Raw genomic sequence first — 21,863 nt, forward strand, 5'->3', positions numbered from 1 at the left:
AATTGCTGACATGTAGTTATGGTTGCAAATTTGGGGGAGTTAGAGCTCTGGATTGTTGCTATAAATATAAGAAAGACTTTGAATACAAGAAAGAGGCAAGTCATCTCTTCCAAATTGACTTAGAAAGTGGCCAGTAAGTTTTAAAAAAGGCAATAAAAACTCTGGTTATCAGTTCTAAAGTCAGTTTTGGAACCCAGAAACAAAACTGTGTTTTGAACATCCCTCTGTTAGTGCCACATTCTACAAAGTTTTACATTACTCATTTCCATGTTTGCTTCTCACCCAAGGCTCTGAGCTCCTCCAGGGCAGAAATAGCATCTGTATCTTTGTATCTTCTGTTGCACTTAACACATAATAGGCGCTTGGTAACTTTCTTTTTGAAGATTGAAACAAGTTTGGAGATGATAAATTGGGGACAATGTTTAAGAGACAGAAGTAAAATGGAAAGTTTGGTTGAGAATTGATTGAATACTGATGAAAGGAAAGGCAGAATACTTGAAATTACAGGTTCAGATTTTAGCTGAACTCTCCAGCTCTCCTCAATATAAAGTAAGGGTTTATAAGATGTAACTTGTTTGATAAGGCATATTTGAGGGCTCTGAACAAAAGTGGTAAGTATTCAGGCCTCTGTTGAGGATATATAATATGTGATTCCCCAGAAGAACCAGTTTTCTTATGCAAGGGGTTTCTTAAAGCAGGGGGTGGTTGCCAAGGACTATGGGAAACTCTTAACAAAGCATAGAATCACTTTTTCCAGGGATAATGCAGTGAAAGCTAAAAGAGAAGAGCTGAAAGGCATCGTAGTGGAGCTCCAGAGTCAAGAGGTCTACTTCTCTCTTTTCCTCCATACTAATGGTCTCTCCTCTGCAATCTGACTTGAGTCCACCAGGAATAATCCCATATGCCCTTCATTTCTATATGCTTCAGCCTCTTCAAGAAGCCTAAGATTTCCCAGGTCGTCTTTCAAGACCTGGAGTTTCATTCTTGTTTGTCTCTGCACATCCACTCATCTGATTTCATCTTCATCCTCTTTGGCCTCTTTCCACTCTTTCTAAAGGTGTAGTGTCTTTATCATTGTCAGTTAGAGTTCATTGTCTCTCTCTCTTCTCCCCCAAAGTTTCCGGTCTTGAAATCCAAAGGGTCAGACTGCACTTCCTGCTACCGCTCCTTCGTTGTAGTCTTCATGGACACATAACTTCTCATTTTGTGAAGATTTTAGCTCGTAGCTCACGGTCATTTTCTCTCATACTTTCCCATCATCATTGTGACTGATGTTAATTTTCCTGTTAATAATTCTTCTACCACCCTGATTTCCAAATTCCTTGACTTCTCTTCCAGGGAACCTGTCCTCTACCTTCTACAGTTGTATACTTCCTTAGCTGAACCCTAGACTGTCAGATTCTCTAAAATTACGACTCTTCCATAATTTTAATTACAAGCATCTTACTCTCCAGCCATCATCTTTCTTGCTCACAACCTCTAAAACACGTGGCAACCATTCTTTCACTCTGTTGGCTTTACACTAACATCACATTTTCATTGCTGTTCTCTCCTTCATACCTTACTTAGCTTGAGTTCTGTGGTCTAACTGAAATATCTCTGCTCAAACCTTGTACTGCAATTCAGGGTTTGACCATTGCTTGACCCTATGTCTGATCCAGTCTTGTACCTGCTCATTAGGACTGGATCACTCCTAACCCTGAGCTAGTTTGACACTTAAGTTACTTTATGCCATCTTGTTGAGAATCAGGCCCTGTTTTACTCTTGCACAAATGACCAGTCATGCTGAGATAATGACCAATCCTGAGAAAGGCTTTCATTGCTTTCTTCTGTAATCAAAAAGTGCTTTTCAGAATCCTGTCTTCCTGGGGTAGAAATTCCTCCTTCTTGTCCTATATCTAGCCGAAGACTTCACATTCAGAGAAACTCACTGTCTACTCCAGAGTGACTTTCCCTTGCATGGCAGACTAATACATTCAGCTTTGATATTTCTGGTCTCTGGTCATCCTTTAACAGGTCTGCCATTTTCATCACTTCCCTAATACACTCTCAACTATGTTGTCCTTTCTTCCTCTACCCCTTCATTTTATTTACATAGAAACACATATGGTTGAATCCAACTCTCTACATACTATGCCTCTGGACCTAGATGGCTGAACATGACTGGAGAACAAAGCTATGATGAATAGTCTTACTTGAAATCCATGGCCGCTTTATTCAAGCAGGCTTATCTACTGTTCAGCCATCCTACCTCATTTTCCTAGTCCATTCATTCTTTTACTCTCCTAGGTGACTATTTCCTTTTCATCTCATTTTCATTAAACTTTCAACACATACTGTCTCATCTTCATGCTCATTTGATAACCTTGCTTCCTAGTTCACTGAGAAAGTAAAAGCACTTAAAAGAAAATTTCTACATGGTCCCATTCTGGCATCTGCCAGTCAACTTGGAACTATTAGGAATGAAACTTCAGTGTTTCTCTCTAACAACACTTGTGCTACAGCAGTTTCCCCCCTCACTTCCTTTTTACTGATTTATTCTAATAGAATGCAAATATGCTATAATTTCTCACATCTGAAAAAACATTTCCTGGCTTCACATTTCCCTCTAGCTTCTGCCCTATTTTCTGACCCCCTTTCCTATAAAACTCCTTGAAAGAGGTGTCTGTTTGCTTGCTCCCAAATTCCTTGAACATACTCAAAGCAGTTTTTATCCCCATCACTCCACTGAAAGCACTTGTCAGAAAAATCCAGTGACCTCCACAGGGCTCAAAACCAATGGCCATATCTTAGGCTTCATCTTTCTTGACCTCACATGTAACACTTGGATTCTGGGTTACTGTTTTCCTCTTAGAAATTAGATACTTCTCTATCTGCTTTGCTAATGTTTCCTCATCTTATCTTAGTCCTTGGATCTCTTCCCTTCTCTGTTTACTCTCACTCCAGAGTGATCTTATCCAGACTCTTGCTTTTAAAGCTATTTAAAAACTGGTGATTTCTAAATCTGTATCTGCAGCCTGGACCAATATGAAATCAGCTATCTGGCTGCTATCCCAACAGTTCCATTGGGATGACAAATTGGCATCTCATACTTTATATGTCTGCAATTCAACTGCCAATGCCTCTCTCCTTCCCAGCCTGTTTCTTCTTGTCTTCTCCATCTCAGTAAAGAATAACTTCATCCTTCCAACTGCTTATACCAAAATCTTGGATTTGCCCATGACCCTTGCCTTTTTCTCCAGTCCTACTTCCAATGAGATAGTCTCTTTGGCTCTCCCTTTAATTTATATACAGAATTCTGATATTTTCTAACTATATCTACTGCTATCTTCCTGATTTAACAACCATAATTTCTCACTTGAATGATTGCAGTAGTCTCCTAACTGTTCTCTTTCCTATGCTGACATCCATTTGCCATCCAGTAGTCAAAATGATTCTTTTGAAACATGTCAGATCACAGCATCTTCCAGTGGTTTCCAATAACATGGGCATACCACTCAGAGCAAAAGAAAATTTTATTACAATGGCTTACAACACGTTTTGATATCTGGTCCTTTGTGATCTCCCAGATACCATGTCCTACAATTTTCCCCTATGCTTCCTAAACGTTAGCCCTACCGACCTCCTTCCCCTTCCTCAAACCTGCCAAGCACACCTCCACATCATGGCCCAACCTCACATATTCTTCCTTCTGCCTGACACTTTCATTCTCTAGTAATCACTGGAGATTACTGGAGATTTCTCTCTCCTGATTGTGGTCAAATATTGCTTCTTTGATAAACCTTCTTTTTTTTTATCTTATTGCTTATTAGATAAAAGCCTTTTATCACCATAAATAAAAATTCCCCCTCCCCCTATTCCTTTTCTTCCTGATCTTACCTTATTTTTCTCTTCGTTTATCATTTATATATTCTATTTACTCTTGTTTATTTGTTTACCATCTGCCTCCTAAGCAATAAACTTGGAGTTGTGAACCCCAGGCCATCATGAGGGGCCCTGTTGTGTTCTAGTGGCCAGCACAAAGCAAGTGCTTATTATGTATTTGTTAAATTAGTTGATATGAGATCATTCTCTATCTTGGTTTCCTGACTTTGGCTTGAAAAATGCTATTGTTTTATTAAAACGCTGCACACAGTGCTCACCAAGAAACCCCAAATTATCTTTTCCCTTCACATTCAGCTACTTCTAGTTTGTCGTTGGGTTTAGTGATTTACCCTGCATGTCATTTCCCAAATGCTTTTCCACTTGACTTTTTTTTTTTTGTAAAGCAAGAAAACAAGCACATAAGCAGATAGAAAATACTCATAATGAATTTTATTAGAGTGAGGTAAAAATTGAGAAATATTTGTGGAGTAACAATGGCTTTTGGTGATGTTTAAAATGGCTGGAGTTTTGGCCAAGTTTGGGAGATCTGGAGGGGATGCTACACACGTACTGCAATAGAGTAGAAGCCTTGAGGAGGAGACCACATTTGCAGGAATAAGTTGGAATTCATCCAGAGTGGGTTGTCAGAATTCTTTGCAGGCATTCCAGTTGATTTAAAATGTTGCAGTTAGCACTAAAACCCATTATTTATCTATTTCAGCCTTCTCATCGGAATGCCATCTACTCGTTAAATGGCACACTTTGTATAAAGCTCATGATCATTCTGAGCTCATGATCATTCCCTGGCCTGAGGATTTGGTCCTATTACCCCTTTGCTGGGAAGGGGTCCTTTCCTCTTGTGGCAGTTGGAGAGATGGCAACCTCAGCCCAGATCACAGATGGTGATTGAAAACGATGTGATTCAACCTTGTTAGGTGACCTTGACTAGGCTGCTCACAGGTCTCTCCGTGCTCCATAAATTACAGGTAATTACACAGAAATAGGAGATCAGCTCGTTCCCTTGAGTTATATGTGAAGTGCAACTGATTTCACTTAAGGCTGAGCAGCAGTAAAGTATATTAATATCAGCTTAATTTGTGGTAATTGAGGTAGCAATAAAGAATTATCTCTGGAATATTTTATTCCCATGATCATCTGAGTGTTTAAACTATGGAAGTGGTTTTTTTTGGTCATAGTATAAAATGTCCCATTCTCTCCCATCAGGAACTTAGTGTAATTAGTGTCTGGCAGACAACACTGTGTTCAGTCATTTCCCCTGTCCCTTGGATGCATTTTTATTAACCAAACCATCAAGTAACCTTATTTATTATTCTAGATAGAAGCATTTTGATCTCATTAACATGGATAATTTTCTCCAAACTTATGTAGTCATGCTGCAGCCAAAGCTCCCTTTATGACAATTAAAATATACTATGTTTTTCTTCTGGTGCCCTACTATACAATTAAGGTACCATTCAAATCAGTAAATTTATTAGTGTATTAACACACTAATTGGATTACAAACACATCCTCTTATTTATGAAATGTTTATGATTTAATTGACTTGTTTAAACTAATTTTCATCTCCCTTTGCAATTATAACTCGTTGTTAATTGAACTTATTTACACATGGAATACTGATACTGCATTCCCTTGTACCAAGGAAATACATCTAAAGGTCTCATCAGAGGGTTAGGTTTTGGCTTTATTCACTGGGCACCTGAAACTGCTACTAGAGATAATAATCATCATGTAATATTCATTTGCTGAAATATGTAAGAATTAATTGCGGTAACTTGTAGGACAAATAAGTATGATTCCATTAGTCTATGATTATTCATTTATTCATGCACACTATATGTGGAAGAGCTATTGCTTAAAAAACAGTCATTTCCTCCCTCCCTATTTAGGTAGGGGTCTATAACTGCAGTGGCCAGGTCCAATGTCACAGAGATAATGGACATAGTGACATGTTTTAGAATGCTGTTATTTTGTGCTGCTGTTTCCAAGTCTGGAATGCTCTGTGAATTAAAGATTTTTAAAGGAGACAAAGAGACATGCACGTTTATGGGAAGTAACGTCAAATGCATTATAATGTGCAATGATAGTGATTTACATCCTTGAGGTAAAAATCATGACTTGAGTTTAAAACCATATTTTCTTGTAAAAAGGTAGCTAAGACATAAACAGAATTGTCTGTGGTGATTTTGTGGACCTTTGGTACTATGGTTTTCCAACTTGCAACTTTGAATTTCCTCTTTGTCATTACTCTTGTTATAAGATATACGCCACATGCGGAAAAGTACATAAAACAAAGATGAATACCTGTGTGACCACTTCCCAGGTTAAGGAATTGATTGTCACCAGCATGCCAGAACCCCTCTTCCCGTCCCTTCCAGTGTTTCTCAAAGGTCACCATCATCCTGACTTGTAGGGGAATTACTGCTCTGCTTTTCCTTTTAAGTTTATACCTAAGTATCTATTCCTGAATATAAATTTTCCAACTTTATGTGGACAGTCACACACCACATTCTTTTGTGTCTGGATTCTTTGGCTCAGTAATATGTTTGTGGGTATATGTTCAATATACAAGTCGTTATGTGTAGCTGTAGTTAGCTTATTTTTATTGCTGTATACTATTGCATTATATGAACATAGCACAAATGATATATCTATTCCATTGTCGATCAACATTCTGGTTGTTTTCAGGTGAGAGCTATGACATAGATATAATGCTGAATTTGGGTATGTACTTTGGAGTGAAATTGGTAGGTCAGAGTCACGCAATTTACTTCCTAAAAGTAGCTTATGAGAATTTCCATTGTTCCACATTCTTGTTAACCGTTATATTGTCAGTCTTTTTAGCTGGTGCAATAGTATTTAGTTCTGATTTTAATTTACATTTTCCTGATGACTAATGAGGTGCAACACCCTTTCATATTTATATTAGCTGTTTAGATGTAAGTTTCCAATTATTCAGTATTTTTATTTATTGAAGTCTCTTTTGGGCTTTCTGCCCAAGGCTTCTCAGATCTTCCCTCTATTCCCATGGAGTGCCTGCCCCACCTTGCTGGACCATGTCCTGAGGTTTCTATACCCTTAACATATTTTCACCCATAACTATATGAGTACTTCTCCTCTCGCAAGTATTTTTCCCAACCTGCACTTCTAAACCCATCTGGATTTGGAGCCTGGGGAAGCCTTCTCTTTAAGAGCAGTTGGAATTCTATAATGCAACATATCTGCTTTAAAATAAATAATGCCTGTGGTTACTTACCCTGTGAAGATTTTTACCTTTGTTTCCTGAGTTTGCAACCAAATTCCTATTGGTCTCTCAATAATTCTTAGAAAGAATTAACAGAGTTATATATAAAGTATATATAATTGTTATCGCCCATGTTTGGCAGGCATATAGTGATGTAATACTCACACCTTCATTGCGAACAGTCTGTTCATGATAATTTAGGTATTCTCTGAGACATAATACATGTTTTTCTCTACCATCCTTTTATTTCCTTCTGCTTTCTTACAAACAGATTTGTTATCATCCATGTTTTTACCGTGTTCAAGGCCATCTAGCCTTTTTCTATCATGACCCCCCAATTTCCTCCATCCTCTTTCCATTTCCTAATTACAAAACCATTTTCACATTTTTACATGTTTGTTATAGCATCATCTCACTTCCAGGTACCAGTGTCTGTATTGTTTTCTTTTGCTGTTCTAACAGATTACCACAAACGTAGTGGCTTAAATTAGTACCTTATGGTTCTGAAGATCAGAAATCTTAAAAGGATCTCACTAGTAAAATCAAGGTGTTGGCAGGGCTGCACTGTTTTCTGGAGACTTTAGGGGAGAGTCTGTTTCCTTGCCTTTTCCATGGAGATTTATAGACCACCTCCTTTCCTCAGCTCATGGCCCCTTCCTTTCTCACATCCCGCTGACACTCAATTTCCTGGCTTGCTTTTTCTCTTACAAGGACCCTTGTGATTACGTTCAGATAATCCAGGATAATCTCTCCATCTCAAGGTGGTAATTGGCAACCTTAATTCTATGTGCAGCCCTTAATACCCTTGACTTGTAACATAACATATTCCCAGGTTCTAGGGACTAGGACGTGGACATCTTTATTCTATCACAACTTTCATACGGAGAAAGGGTTAGAAAACATCATGAATCTCAAATACCTTTTACTTTATGAAATCTTTGTCTTGCCTAAACTGATGTCCTTGAATTTGTTTATAACTTTGCTTTCCAAGCAGAGAATTCACCTGAATATCATAAAACATTGTAGATGAAAACTTTCACAGAGTAAAACAATTCATGGGAGAAAAAGTGAGAGTATGATAATAGTCAAAATAGATAATTTTGAATCTGAAGTTGGCATAGTTTGTTTGGGAAGTCCCTTTTACCCTCAGGCAGATCTTACAGCTTGAAACACATCTGTTACACTGCAGACATATTTATCATTTTCACCATTTCATTCGATTTGCGTTATAAGAAATTCATTTGGAGATGCTGGAGAATACTTCTCAAATGCATGCTGTTGATTAAACAGGGCAGAGTAGCTGTGGACCAGAATTGGTAAAGAGTTATAGAGGGAGAAGGCAATGGGAGTTGATGTGAGTAATGGTGTCTATCCATGCCTTGAAAAATCCTCTTTAAATTACACTTGTGAGTGGATGGGAGAGTGCCTTCTCTTGAAGCCACCATCAATCCTCTGCCCACGTTGCAGTTCTCTTTAATAATCAGCCTCTTCCCTTCTAGCACACTTGCTCTTCTGCTGTCTGGAGGTAAGATGCTGTAGTCTTCTCAGTGACAGAAGGACGTGAAGGCCATTGATTCAAGAGTGAAATCAAAGGACAGAATATTTAGCCTCAAATCCTCTAGAAAATTAAGTCAACCTCCTAGGGTGAAGGTTTTCTCAATAGAAGGTGTATGAAATTGAGTTGAATTGAAATTTTGGCTGATTCTTTTTTAAAGGAAGGGAGAGTCCACTGATTAGTCATCTTCCTTTGCTACTTCTTAGAGCATATTCTCATGCTTCTAGCTATTGTTCAGGAGTCATTTTTAATGGCAACATTTACAATGTAGTCCTGTAGTAGAAGCAGTACAACTAGTAGTTAGGAGCACAGTTTGAGTGATATAGACTTATTCAGATCCCAGCTCTACCACTAGGGAGCTGTGTGGCCTTAGGCAAATTAATAAATTTTCTTATCTATAAAATGGGAATAATCATATCTAACACGTTGGGTGGTTATTATGATTAAATGTGGGATGATACATGTAATGCATTTACTGAAGAGCTTCTGTATAGTATCTTGATAGTATCATTATCATCATCTTCCTCCTTCAGTTCTTTCAGGAGCCACAAAATTAATGTAACTGTGTTGGAAGCTGAGTATAAGAGCTGGTGTGTGTGGAGACTGTAACAAATTGGTGACAAAGGAACTTAAGTTAAAAATTACTTACAACACTTGGTGCACCAAATAACATATGACTGTGGAAACAACCTTGACATTCAGGCAGACAGTTAACTGCCTTCGTCAGAGATCTTTCATCACCAATGACCACACTGTAGGGGAGACTTAGGCTGTGGACATACTAGGAATTCAGAGACTGATTCTACTGCTATGGGAACCACCTTTTCATTAGGGTCATTTCAGCTGACCCTAAACTATGAAATAAAAATATCTGTATCTGTGCTCTAAGAATGCTGTGAGGATTAGCAGTAATGTCTGTAAAATATCTAGCAAGGGCTTGGAAACTATAGGTACATAATAGATGATAGCACTGTATTCTCTCAAAAACAAACGTTCAACAGATTCTCAACTTCGACTGTACCTGTTAGAGTTATTTTAGTCTTTCTAGAATGCCCTGTCTCTGTCCCCTCCATGGTGAATGTGATTCTTATTTCTTTATTCTATCACAAAACCCCACATAATCAGCTGTATCTAGGTTTAATAGGGCACAGGGGAAAGGGGAAAGATTCCATTGTCCAGTTACATAAATACAAAAATCTTTTCGTGCTATGTCAAGAGTAAAAATCTTAGCATGTATTGTCTCACAGAACCAACTTTATACATTATGGTCAGATTTTGTAAAATAGTATTCATACTTTTATGTGGGTACACTATGCTTTTGTGGGTACTCATTGGGCTGTAAACACTGTTTCTAGGGGAAATCACTCCAACCAAGCAGATTATACTTGAGGTGCAACCTAATAGAGTGGTAAAAAGTGTAGGTTCAGGAGTCAGAGAGCCTTTCATCGAAATCCTGGGTTTACCACGTAGTGGCTAAGTGACAGAGTGAGTTTCTTAATCTCTCTGTCCTTCAGTTTCTCCATCTGTAAATGGGGTTGGCATAAATACATCCCTCATGCAGTATTTGGAGGAATAAATGAAATAATATATGTCACACTTAATAAGCACATAGTAAGATATCAAGTATTAGCTGTTTAATATTACTATTGTTATTGTAGGTTATGTTTAAACACTCTTTTTGGAGTTTGCCAATGTTTGTATTTATATTCTTGGAAATGAGAGGGCAATTGAGAGAAGCCATTTGAGATACAAAACACAATTTCCTAAATGAATGTTATTTTATGCATTCACCCAGCAGTTGAGAACCTTATGATGAAAGTATCTGATGGTCTTATATTTAATTGTTGTTGTTCCCAACTTTAACCCTGAATAATGCCAAAAGCAGACATGTAAGAGAGACATCAGAAATGAAAACCTAATAGTGATCTTAGAACAGTGATAAATATTTTGTTATCTTGTTATAGTGGAGTTTTTTTAAAATATATATATTTTGGGATCTAATATAGTGTGGCCTTTTCCTAATACTTTAAACAAAATGTATGTAAGAAAATATAATGCTTTCTGTTATATTGTAATTGATTCTCCTATATCTTTACATGTACAGACACACTATTGTGTTTTCTCAGCCCTTGTATCTTTCATTAAATGAAATAACATGGACATAATATTAAATAAAAGAACAAGGGTAAAAATAACTCAGCAGTTTGTGTCTGTGGCATTTTCTATTACTTATCCTGGGAGGCACTAAAGCGTGGCTTTTGTTGATTCACAGTAGGAAATAAAAGTTAAAGCAGTTGACTATGTAATCTGTCTTTCCATACACAAATTAAATATCTCTCTCAGTGTTTACATGGTGCTTATTGCAGAATATAGAGAAATATGCCTTAGTACATCATCTAAGCAATTTTTCACTTGATATTTAGCAAGATGTTAGATGCATTTTGTAGACTGAAAATAGTAATAATACTTAGATAACCAGCAGTGCACATCCAGTTTTATTTTGAAGGTTATGGGATAAACTATAATGTATATAGGGAAGATCCTATATAAACTGTATTAACTATATTTTCTTATTTTCTGTATTCTTCTCTTATGGCAGATGGAGCCTCACTGATAGGGGTGGAGGGTGAGGCAGAAGGAGGGGGAAAGAGACTGCCCCATTCCTAGAGGTAAGGAATACTTGCCTGGCAGTGTCCCTTTGATATGCAAAGTAACCAATCCTGAGTACTACCCCCTTCTGCATCCTTTTGTCAGGCTCCTGCAGTCTGGGACACAATCCTCTTGCCCTGAATCACCCCAATTCCAGGTACTAGAAGACTAGAGACAACCTTATAGCCCACAGTCCACTGAAGTTACTCAGACCATCCAGTCCTAAGCCTACTCAGCTGCTTACATTGCTTTACTCATGCCCTCGTGAAAACCACAATAAAGGTTTTGACCCACCTTCTCCTCCTTTCTCCTCACTCCTTTTACCTCCTGATTGACCCTGGTGTTTCTCTTTGTGGCCCTGCATGGTATGCCCCTGCTCTTAGGAACTGTGGGTAACAAACTGTCTTTTCAATGACAATCATCTCCTGATCTATTGACCTGAATAAAAACAAAATCCAAGGTTCACATAAATCTAGGACATTTTTATAATTAAGATTAGCTTTGGTCTCTATAGAATGACAGAAGAAAACATTTTTTCCCCCAAGGCATGGTTGGGAGAGAAAACAGTAATGAAAGAGACTGTCTTTTCCCCTTCATTCATTCATTCATTCATTCATTCTTTCTTTCTCCCAACAACTTTTGATTATCTTTATGTGTTAGATATGACTTTAAGCATGGGGATACAGCTTTGGGGGAAATAAACCTCTCAGGGAGCCCAATCCAGTGGGAGAACGACAGAAACAACGTTGAGTTTAATCTAGGGTACTAAGCAAGGATAGAGGCACGTCCAAGAGAGTGGCCAAGTAACCACTGAAGTAAGACAACAGGCTGAAAATAATGAAGGCAAGAAATATTTCCAAGAGAAAATGAGATTCAATTGAGATTTCCTTTTCCTTATTCTTCTTTAAAAGTACTGTTTGTTGAGCTAAAATGTACATATGATAAAATACAACTTTTAAAAGTGTTCAGTTCCGTGACTTGACAAATGTATACAGTTACATAACCACCAGCACAATCAAGGTATAACATTTCCATCACCACAAAATTGTTCCCTTTTGTCTCTCTGCAGTCAGGCTTCTGCTCTTAACCCCTAGTCGCTGGAAATCACTGATCTGTTTTGTGACCCAGTAGTTTTGCCTTTCTCAGAATGTCACATGAATGAATTTATACAAATGCGTGTGTGTGTATTTTTTCCATCTTTATTCTGTTTCTTGATTTATGTGTCTGTCTAGTACCATACTGTTTTGGTTACTGTTGCTTTCTGGGATGTCTGGAAATGTAGTCTCATAAATTCTATAACTGGTCTTCATTTTCAAAATTGTTTGGGGTTTTAAAATTTCCTTTGTCTTTCCCTATTAATTTTAGAATCAGCTCCTCAATTTCTACAAAGATTCTCCTGATATTTTGAATGAGTTTGCAATAGGCCAACTTTAGAAGCATTGGCATCTTCCTAATAATGAATTTTTTAAACCACAGTCATGATTTCTTATGTATTTATTTAGGTCTTTAAAATTTGTTCTCAGCAGTGCTTTGTAGATTTTGGTCTACAGCTCTTGCACGTATCCTGTTTAATCTATCCCTGAGTGTTTTCTGTTTTGATGCTGTTATATATGGTATTATTTCTTTAATTCCAATTTGCAACTGTTTGTTGGAAAAGTACACCTGTTAAGGTTTTATAGATCTCCACTCTGACCTTCCAGCTTCTGCCATGCAGTAGAGGTTTTGTTTTATTACATGGCTAAATATGGGAAACAAAGCAAAATAAGATGAAATACTCAGCTATGATCTGTTTATATTTTTTTATCCTTTTCATTTACCTGGGAACAATTACCTCCCAAGAATAGTTAGGGACTACTAACTCATTTCTTGGTACCAATGGAAGAAACGTTCATTGCTCTCCCTACTTGGTGTGCCAGATGGTTGTGCTGTGGCCGGTGAGGTGCGTGAAGTTTCCAGATCACTAGTTGGAGGAATCAGTGGGTAACATGGACAATTATTGGTTAATTATATGTGAAATATATTCAGGAAAGAGAGGCTAAGAATATTGAGAGTATTCTGAACATTATTGTTACAGTAATATTAATGTTTATTATATGGACATATATATAACTATGTTTTTATATGTATTGATTAATTTTTGAATAAATCCTTTTGGGTGCAATGAGCTCAAAAACTGGAAGTGCATACTCAAAACAATTAAGTACTAATTTTTCAAAAAAGTTGATAAAGAACATTTAGCTTATATGCTAAATATTTGTTGACAGTTACTACCCACCATGGGGACCACGGTGATATTTGTGACTGAATAGGAAACAGAAGACAAATATGCTAAGGAAGGATCAGAATTTACTTCCAGTTGGCTTGTTCAGTTAAAACATTGTGACCAGTTTTCCATAAAACTGCATCCTAGTTTTAATTTTTGATATGTTCCCATTGCATGTATGAACTACAGTTAATTTAATCTCTTTCCTAATTGGGGGAACTTCAATTGATTCAGTTATTTACTATTATAAACATTATGTAATGACTATCTTGTAGTTAAATTTTGCACATCTTCCTAATTCATTTTCTCTAATTTCTAGAAGTGGAATTTATGAAACAAAGAATATCAGTATATCAATACTTTATTTTTTATTGCTGAGTAGTATTCCATTGTGTGGCTAAGCCACAGTCGGTTTATCCATTGTCTTCTTCATGGACATTGGGTTGTTGTAGTATTTGGCTATTATGAATAAGGTTGCTGTAAACATTCTTGTACAAGTTTTTGGATAGACATATGGTTTTATTTCTCTTGAGTAGATACCCAGGACTAGACATGCTGGGTCATAAGCTAGATCTATGTTTTATTTATCAAAAAATGTCAGCAGTCCTCCGAAGTGGTTGCATCTTTCACATTCTTACCAACCAAGAGAGAACATGGTTCTGCATCCTCACCAGCATTCTGTTTTTAGCCAGCTGTCATGTTTGAAGTAGTATCTCAATGTGTTTTTTAATTTGTTTTTCCTTGGTGACTAATAATGTTGAGTACATTTTCTTGTTTTCCTTAGACAGTTAAATTTGTTTTGTTGTCAACTATCTACGTCTTGTATTCATTTTATAAATTAGGAATTTTAGGGTATTTTTGTTGGTAATTTATAGTTCTTTCTTTCTTCTGCATACAAGTTCTTTGTCAGGTATATGTGCTGCAGATCTTTTTTCCAAGTCTGTGGTTGTTTATTCATTTCTTACTTGGGGTCTTTTGATGGGCGAACATTTTACTGAAGTTCACTTTATCACTTTTTTGGGTGTTACTTGTGCTTTTGTGTCCTGTCCAAGCTTATCCCACGATTCCCACAATCACAGAAATATTCTTTTATGTTCTTTTCTAAAGGCTTTTTGTTTTTAATGATTATATTTTGGTTCTGCGATCCATCAGATTTTCCATATGAATGGATAAAGGAGTTGAACTCGAAAATTTCTGCTCAGATTTTCAGTTTCTTAGCCTCTCGATTGAGGTGATTGACAAATGCTGATAGAGATGACTGGATAAATAACCCTGAATGTTGGACTCTGGATAAAAAATTTTATCCACATTCCTAGTTGTTCTCAGGAGGAGGCTTTTCCCAAAGCAAGAGAGTCCAGTAGGGTCAGAGAGGAGGTTATTCCCCTTGTTTTCAATTTCTCAGTTTTCCCATATACCCAGAGATTGTTCTCTGTTTGTTTACATTGATGTTTGCCAGGAATATAGATTTAAACTCAATTCTGTTAGTTTTTTTGAGTGTGTGTGTGTGTATGTGTGTATCTATCTATCTATCTATATATATATATTTATTTATTTATTTCAGAAAAAAGACACAAAAAAAGGGAGAGAAGAATTCTCTGTAATTTAGTTTTCCCAGCTGGAAGCTTGGTGAAGAATAGGGAAGGTCCCGTGGCTGGCTGGATGTGTCTGTGGGGGAGTGATCCTTTAAAGAGAAAGGGATTTTTTAAAAAAACTTTAAATTTTATATTGGAGTAGGGTTGATTAACAATGTTGTGATAGTTTCCGGTGTACAGCAAAGGGATTCAGTTATACATGTACATGTATATGTGTATGTATATCCATATACATGTGTCTAATTGTCTTCAGATCCTGAGAAAGGGATTCTATTTTGTGGTTTGCTGAAATCAGCTGGGATTAACTCCTTTTGCCAGCAGCAGCCCCCATATTACTCAGTTTATTATTTGTAACAGGTGCCAGTTATCATCCTCAGAGTGGGACTTCTGATACATGGCCTGGAGTGCATGGTAAACACTCTAAAAGCTTCAGGAAGTGTTCCACTTATCTGTGGCTGCCTAACAAATGACCCCAAACTTTGTTAGTTTAAAACAACAAACACTTTATTACATCTTATGATTTTCTGAGTTGAGGATTTAGGCAGAGCTTGGCTGGATGATTCTTCCATGTGGTATGGATGGCGGTCACCTCACAGTATTCAGCTGGTAGAGGGCTGCTCTCGGCCCTCCAGGATGGCTTCACTGTCATTCAAGTGCCTTGGTGGGGACGGTTGGAAGGCTGGACTCAGCTGGAACCGTCAACCAGATTGCTCATAGAGGTCTCTCCATCATGGCAGCCTTGCAGCGGTCAGACTTCCAATGAATAAGGCAGAAGGTTCATAGCCTTTTATGAGCTACCCTCTAGAAGTCATTCAGCATCACTTCTGTTATATCTTGTTAGTTGAAGCATCTACTAATTTACCTCACTTCAAGGGTGGGGTATGTAAGCTCCACTTTTTGATGAAAGAAGTATCAAAGGTTTTGCATCCACTTTCAAAACTACCACAGTCTGCCTTCAAACTGGCTTGAGAACCAGGATCTCATTTTAACTCATGTCCGGGAGCAGATGAACCTCTTTGAGTTCAGTTACTTGGGCACAATTCTTGTTCTGAAGAATTGTGAACTTAAGGAATAATGCCTTGTCTCCCTCCCACCCTCAAGACACATACAGGCAAGATACCGTGATGGGAGCTAGCCACATTAGACACTCCTGTTCAATAAAGGAGGGGTATGGGAGGTATATGGCAGTCATTAGTAGAGCACTTCTGAAATTCAGCTGTGTACATATTGTCAGTTTCATGAATGGGGCTCAGTCTTGCTCTCTGTGAATGATTCCATGCAATTCTTGGTTCTGCCTTCTGAGTAGTACTTTCCCTAAAATATAGCCAGTATTGCAGCTAAGTAACTTTCTTCATCTGTTCTCTGCCTATAGATTTTCGCATTTTTATGAGTCTTAGAAGCACTGTTGTCTTGTTGACAGTCAATGTAAGGCATGCTATTAGTGTTCCTTAGAAGCTTCTCTGTATAAGTGAAAGGGTGTTTGAGGTACTGACTTAAATCTTTCTCACATCTTAAGGAAGGATTTTACAGCCAAAACCTTGGATTCTTTGTTTTATTTGCAATGCTCTGAATTTGATCTTTTCCCTAAGGCTAAATCTTTTAGAACATTGGGTTGCTTATAAAGACTCTCCTGGACCCTTCACATTTCCTTCCAATTCTGTTCAAAACCTGAAGAGTTCATTCTTTGATCAGTTGCTTCCCCCTTTCATTGTATTTTAGGCATTGAGGGTAGGTCAGATGGTATCTCCAACACTGTCCAGAAATCTCCTTAGTAAGTCATTGAATTCATTAAGTATATGTCCTATTTTGCATGTTAGCCCAGTGGACAGTGTTGCCAAACATTTTACTATTGCATAACAAGAATTTCTTTTCCTCCAGCCTCCAAAATATTTTGTCTCACTTAAGCCCTTTGACAGCCAGCTTGAGTCCTATCATGCTTTTATTCATTGCTTGTTTCCCAGATCCACACCACATGTTGTAACTTTAGTGTTACCATTTCTGTTATCAAATTCTGTACCTGCATACCAAACTGCCCTAAAACATAGGGACCTAAGCCACCAGCCTTTTAATTATTTCTCTTAAATTTCTGTGTCAGGCATTCAGGCAAGGCGTGACTTGATTTTTCTTTTGATCAAGGGGATGTTGATGGAGGTCATTCCATGACATTCTGCTAGTAAAAGAGCTGGTTGGGCATACAGTCTTCAATTACACGTCTGGCACCTTGGCATGGATGCCTGGAAGCAAGACTTAGCTGGGAGTGTTGACCAGAGTGCCTACATATGGCTCCCCCAACATGGGCTGTTCAGAGCAGTAAGGCATTTTACATGGAGGCCCAGGGCTCCCTTAGAGAGTGTTCCATTGTACAGAGCACAGGCTGCATGATGTTAGCCATTGAAAAAAATTTTGAAAGTCGCAGTTACATTTGCTGTGCTCTGTTAGTCAGAGCACTAAATGAGATTTCATAGATTCCCACATTTTAATGCTGCCATGTAAAAAACCTGCTCTTATTTCAATAGGATTAATTCTTTTTTTTTCCCCCCTGCCTGATCTCATTTGCTTCTCTGAATATGAGGTCTGAGAATAGTTCTGCTGGGGGCTCCTTCACTTACTCCCCATCCTGGCATTTCCTTTGTGTAATGGAAATTCCAGTCTCTAGTCCTTTCTTCCATTATTCATAGAATTGCCTGAAAATATGTAGCACTTGTATGGAACAGTTAAAAAAAAATTTTTCTAGTTGTAATAGAGATTTGTTCGACCATATTTCTCAACTGATTTTAAGGAAATTTAAAGGTAAGGAGTGCAGATATCTATCCATAGGCTCATGTTTTCATTTGGAACATGAAAAATAAACAAAGTTTTAAACCATGTTTAGAATTAAAGAGATAAATTAATTTTTAAAGACATTAAATTCAAGGTACCTAAGGGATACTCACAGGAAGGTCTCTAATTGCTGTTTAGAATCATGAACAGAATTATTTATTGAAACCCAAGCTTTAGCATAATACTAAGCTCAGCTAGTTTTTGTAAATGAAACGATGCTCGTTTCCTTTCTTCTAATCTCTTCCTTAGTTTCAAAAACATAAATGAGCTTCAAGGAGAGGATACAAGTCTTCTACTTCAACTAGTTCACACTCTAGTAGAATATAATTAAACCAGTGTCTTAGGAATCATTATTATTATAAGTTATATAAGAACCTTAAGAGTTTCTAGGAAACTGGAATGTTCATTTGTTTTAAAAATTGTTATTAAAGGGGGCTTCCCTGGTGGCGCAGTGGTTGAGAGTCTGCCTGCCGATGCAGGGGACACGGGTTCGTGCCCCGGTCCAGGAGGATCCCACATGCCGCGGAGCGGCTGGGCGTGCGCGTCTGGAGCCTGTGCTCTGCAACGGGAGAGGCCGCAGCAGTGAGAGGCCCGCGTACTGGAAAAAAAAAAAAAAATTGTTATTAAGGAATAATATCCCAATTCATGGGAGGAGAGAGAGAAATAATAGTAATCACCATGGAAATTGAGCCTAGACTTCCTTTAATTGTTTGTTTTACTCATTCATTTGCTGATTTAATTATTTGTGCATCATTCTATCCATGTGACCATCCAGATATTGAAATTTTGAATTCTTTCCTTCTTTAGGGGTCTTGATGATAAACAACAGAAATCATGAGTGACTAAGCAGAAAATTGACTTATTTGTAGAAAACTGCAGTTCGTAGAGTCAAAGACCTGGACTGAGAATGCAAAGCAAATGACAACACAGACCTTGGTAAAGGTAGCTGCCAGAGCTTGTCCATGGTCTTTTTATGATATAATTGTCAATACTGGACTCCTGATAGCACAGATGCCACTGAGAATAATCTCTGTCTCACATGCTTTTGTTTTCATTCTCGTGGCTTCAGAGTCCTGGGCAAGGGTGTCCAGTTGGCCAATCCTAGGTCTCATGCTCAAGGCCTAATTTCTAGGTATCAGAAAATGAGAATTTCTGGTACCGTATGGCTTCTGTCAGCCCTGATTACTACCAATACTCATGCGCTGGAGTTTTCACCAGAAGTCAGAGGGTTTTTGGATGCTGGATTACTAAACAGCAAATGGCAGATGTTAACTCTGGCCACTCATTTGTCAGATCCTGTATGGATTGCTAGAGATGCAGTAGTGACCAATAAATGTTGCCTGCTCTAAAGAATCTCCCAGTACGATAATAAAGATGTGACAGATTAGTGATTTATATTAGAGCACAGGGCATAGCTTCCGGACCAAGTAGAGGGAGTGCTGGCCTGGCCTGGTTTTTGGGAGGCAGTCCAGCAAGTAAGATGAAGCTTCTTGGAGCACCTAAGCTCAGAATGAGAGGATGAATAGAAGTTAGCCAATCTTGGGGGGGTTGAAGAGAGGTGCTCCATGTGGTATTTAAGCTGCTCTGTGTGCAAGTGTCCTTTATTCTGGCACTCTACACTTTGGGGAAGAAATGACGGGGACACACAGTCCAGAAGGCCTTGACCAGATTAGGGAACGATAGATACCCTTCTGCATTCTTCTTTGAATTACATTTGGTTGCATACGTTTCTCACCCCTGAGCCCATACACACGCTTGGTAAAGCCTGTCACTGTGTCATAAGCTTTATGTGCATTAGCTCCTTTACTTCACCAACCCTATCAAGTAGATATTACCTCCATTTTACAAGAGTCGAAACAGACACACGTGAAGGTTCAGCTGTTTTCCCAGGGTTACTTGGCTAACAGTAATTCCATCAGAAATTGAATCCAAGGTATTTTCACTCTAAAGCTAATTCTCTCACCTCGGGCTGGATTCCTATTGTTTTATTCCCATTATAGTGCTTTAGACCCATAAATGCTCTTATTTCTTTGCTTGTGGAGCGTATTTAGTACTTGGAGGCTCTGCTCTATGGATGATAGGAACTGGCCACCTTTCCTTTATGCCTGCCATCTGCAGGATATACGCACATGAAAGGCCCATCTTATGTCACTCATTCCTTGTTTCAGGTGACTCTTGACTGGGTCCCACAGTGCTCACTGACTTAGTCAATTCTGTTGGACTTTTGACAGAGATTTTCCTATTGGTAAAACACACTCCAGACATTCCAGTTTCGCTTTTTCAAAATGAAGGAGGGAAAGTAAGGAGTTAGTTCAGAAAGAAGACTCTCCTTCCATTCAGTAGAAGGGGGAACGAGAAGGAGTGTGGGGAAAGGGACAGACATGAGGCAGGTGGCAGGCGTGCTTGCCCCTAGAAAGAGGGGTAGACAGAGGGTATAGTTTCTGGTTCTAATTCCTAATTCTGTGTTCTTATGAGGAAAGATGAACTTTGTGTCTTTAGTTTTGTGACCTACTCTTTTAACTTTTATACACACACATACACACACGTTGTTGGGAGGTGGAGTGGGCTTTTGTTCGCTAAAAAAACCCAGTGAATTCTAAACACCTGATTAAAAAATGAAACCTGCATTTGGCATCACAGAGGACCATAAAAAGGTTTCATTGAATTTTTCTTTAAAAACTTCAGTACACAGGTGAGTGTATAGACTGGCAATTCTATACTTAGTTTCTATTGGCAGTGGTTCTACAAGAGGAATTGATTCCATGGCTCCTAAAACCTTTGTTAATATTCACTTGAAGAGAAAATCCAGCAGAATCACACTGCTTTTTGTTTTTTGGATGGTTGAGGCATACTAGATGAACATTCTTTCGTCAAATACTCATGTTTAAAAAGTGGATCTGGGGCTTCCCTGGTGGCGCAGTGGTTGAGAGTCCGCCTGCCAATGCAGGGGACACGGGTTTGTGCCCCGGTCCGGGAAGATCCCACATGCCGCGGAGCGGCTGGGCCCGTGAGCCATGGCTGCTGAGCCTGCGCGTCTGGAGCCTGTGCTCTGCAACGGGAGAGACCACAACAATGAGAGGCCCGCGTACCACAAAAAAAAAAAAAAAAAAGTGGATCTGGCACATAAGTTAAATATGTATGGAGAGAAAAAAAGAGAAAGGGGGACAAAAAAATCACAACATTTTAAAATTGTAATTGAAGAATAAGTCAATTTATATTAGGATCAGAGATTAGTTTAAAAAATGAACTCAAAACTAGTTCACCCTTAACTAATTACAGTATTTCAAAGAGAAAGAACATCCAGTTCTGATAAATTACCTTAGGCTCAAGATCCATATTCTTTATTTCTACCTGGTCTTCAGTGTCTGAAACAGTCATGTTCCCATGTGACTCAATTTTTTCAACAGACATCTCAATATATAACTGGAGATTTCCTTTTCCATTTCATAATATCTCATTATGTTTTCTGTAGGAGTTTTCTTAGTAGTCTGATTTATTGATGAAGTAGTTTTGCTGATTACCAAAATTGCCAGTAGTATTTTTTGCTCCCATTTCAAGGAAATAAACCCTTAAAAAATTATTCTGAATCTGGACTGAGAAAGCTGAGGAAAAATCTGCAGTTACTATTTTATGCTTGTTTCGTATCACACATTGTAGAGTGCTAAGAGAAGAGCAAATGCTTTAATTAAAAGGAACAATTTTCTTAGGAAAAACAATTGCTGTGTTTGCTAACCGAAGTGAATGTGTTGCATAGCCAAACTGGGGCTTTAATATATGCCAGCTTTTTAAACATCAACTGAACCAATGGTACTTGTGACTGTATATTTATTCAGTGTAATTGATAAAAATGTTTAA

This window comes from Lagenorhynchus albirostris, chromosome 3, assembly GCF_949774975.1.
Source record: "Lagenorhynchus albirostris chromosome 3, mLagAlb1.1, whole genome shotgun sequence".
In the NCBI taxonomy this organism is placed as follows: Eukaryota; Metazoa; Chordata; class Mammalia; order Artiodactyla; family Delphinidae; genus Lagenorhynchus; species Lagenorhynchus albirostris.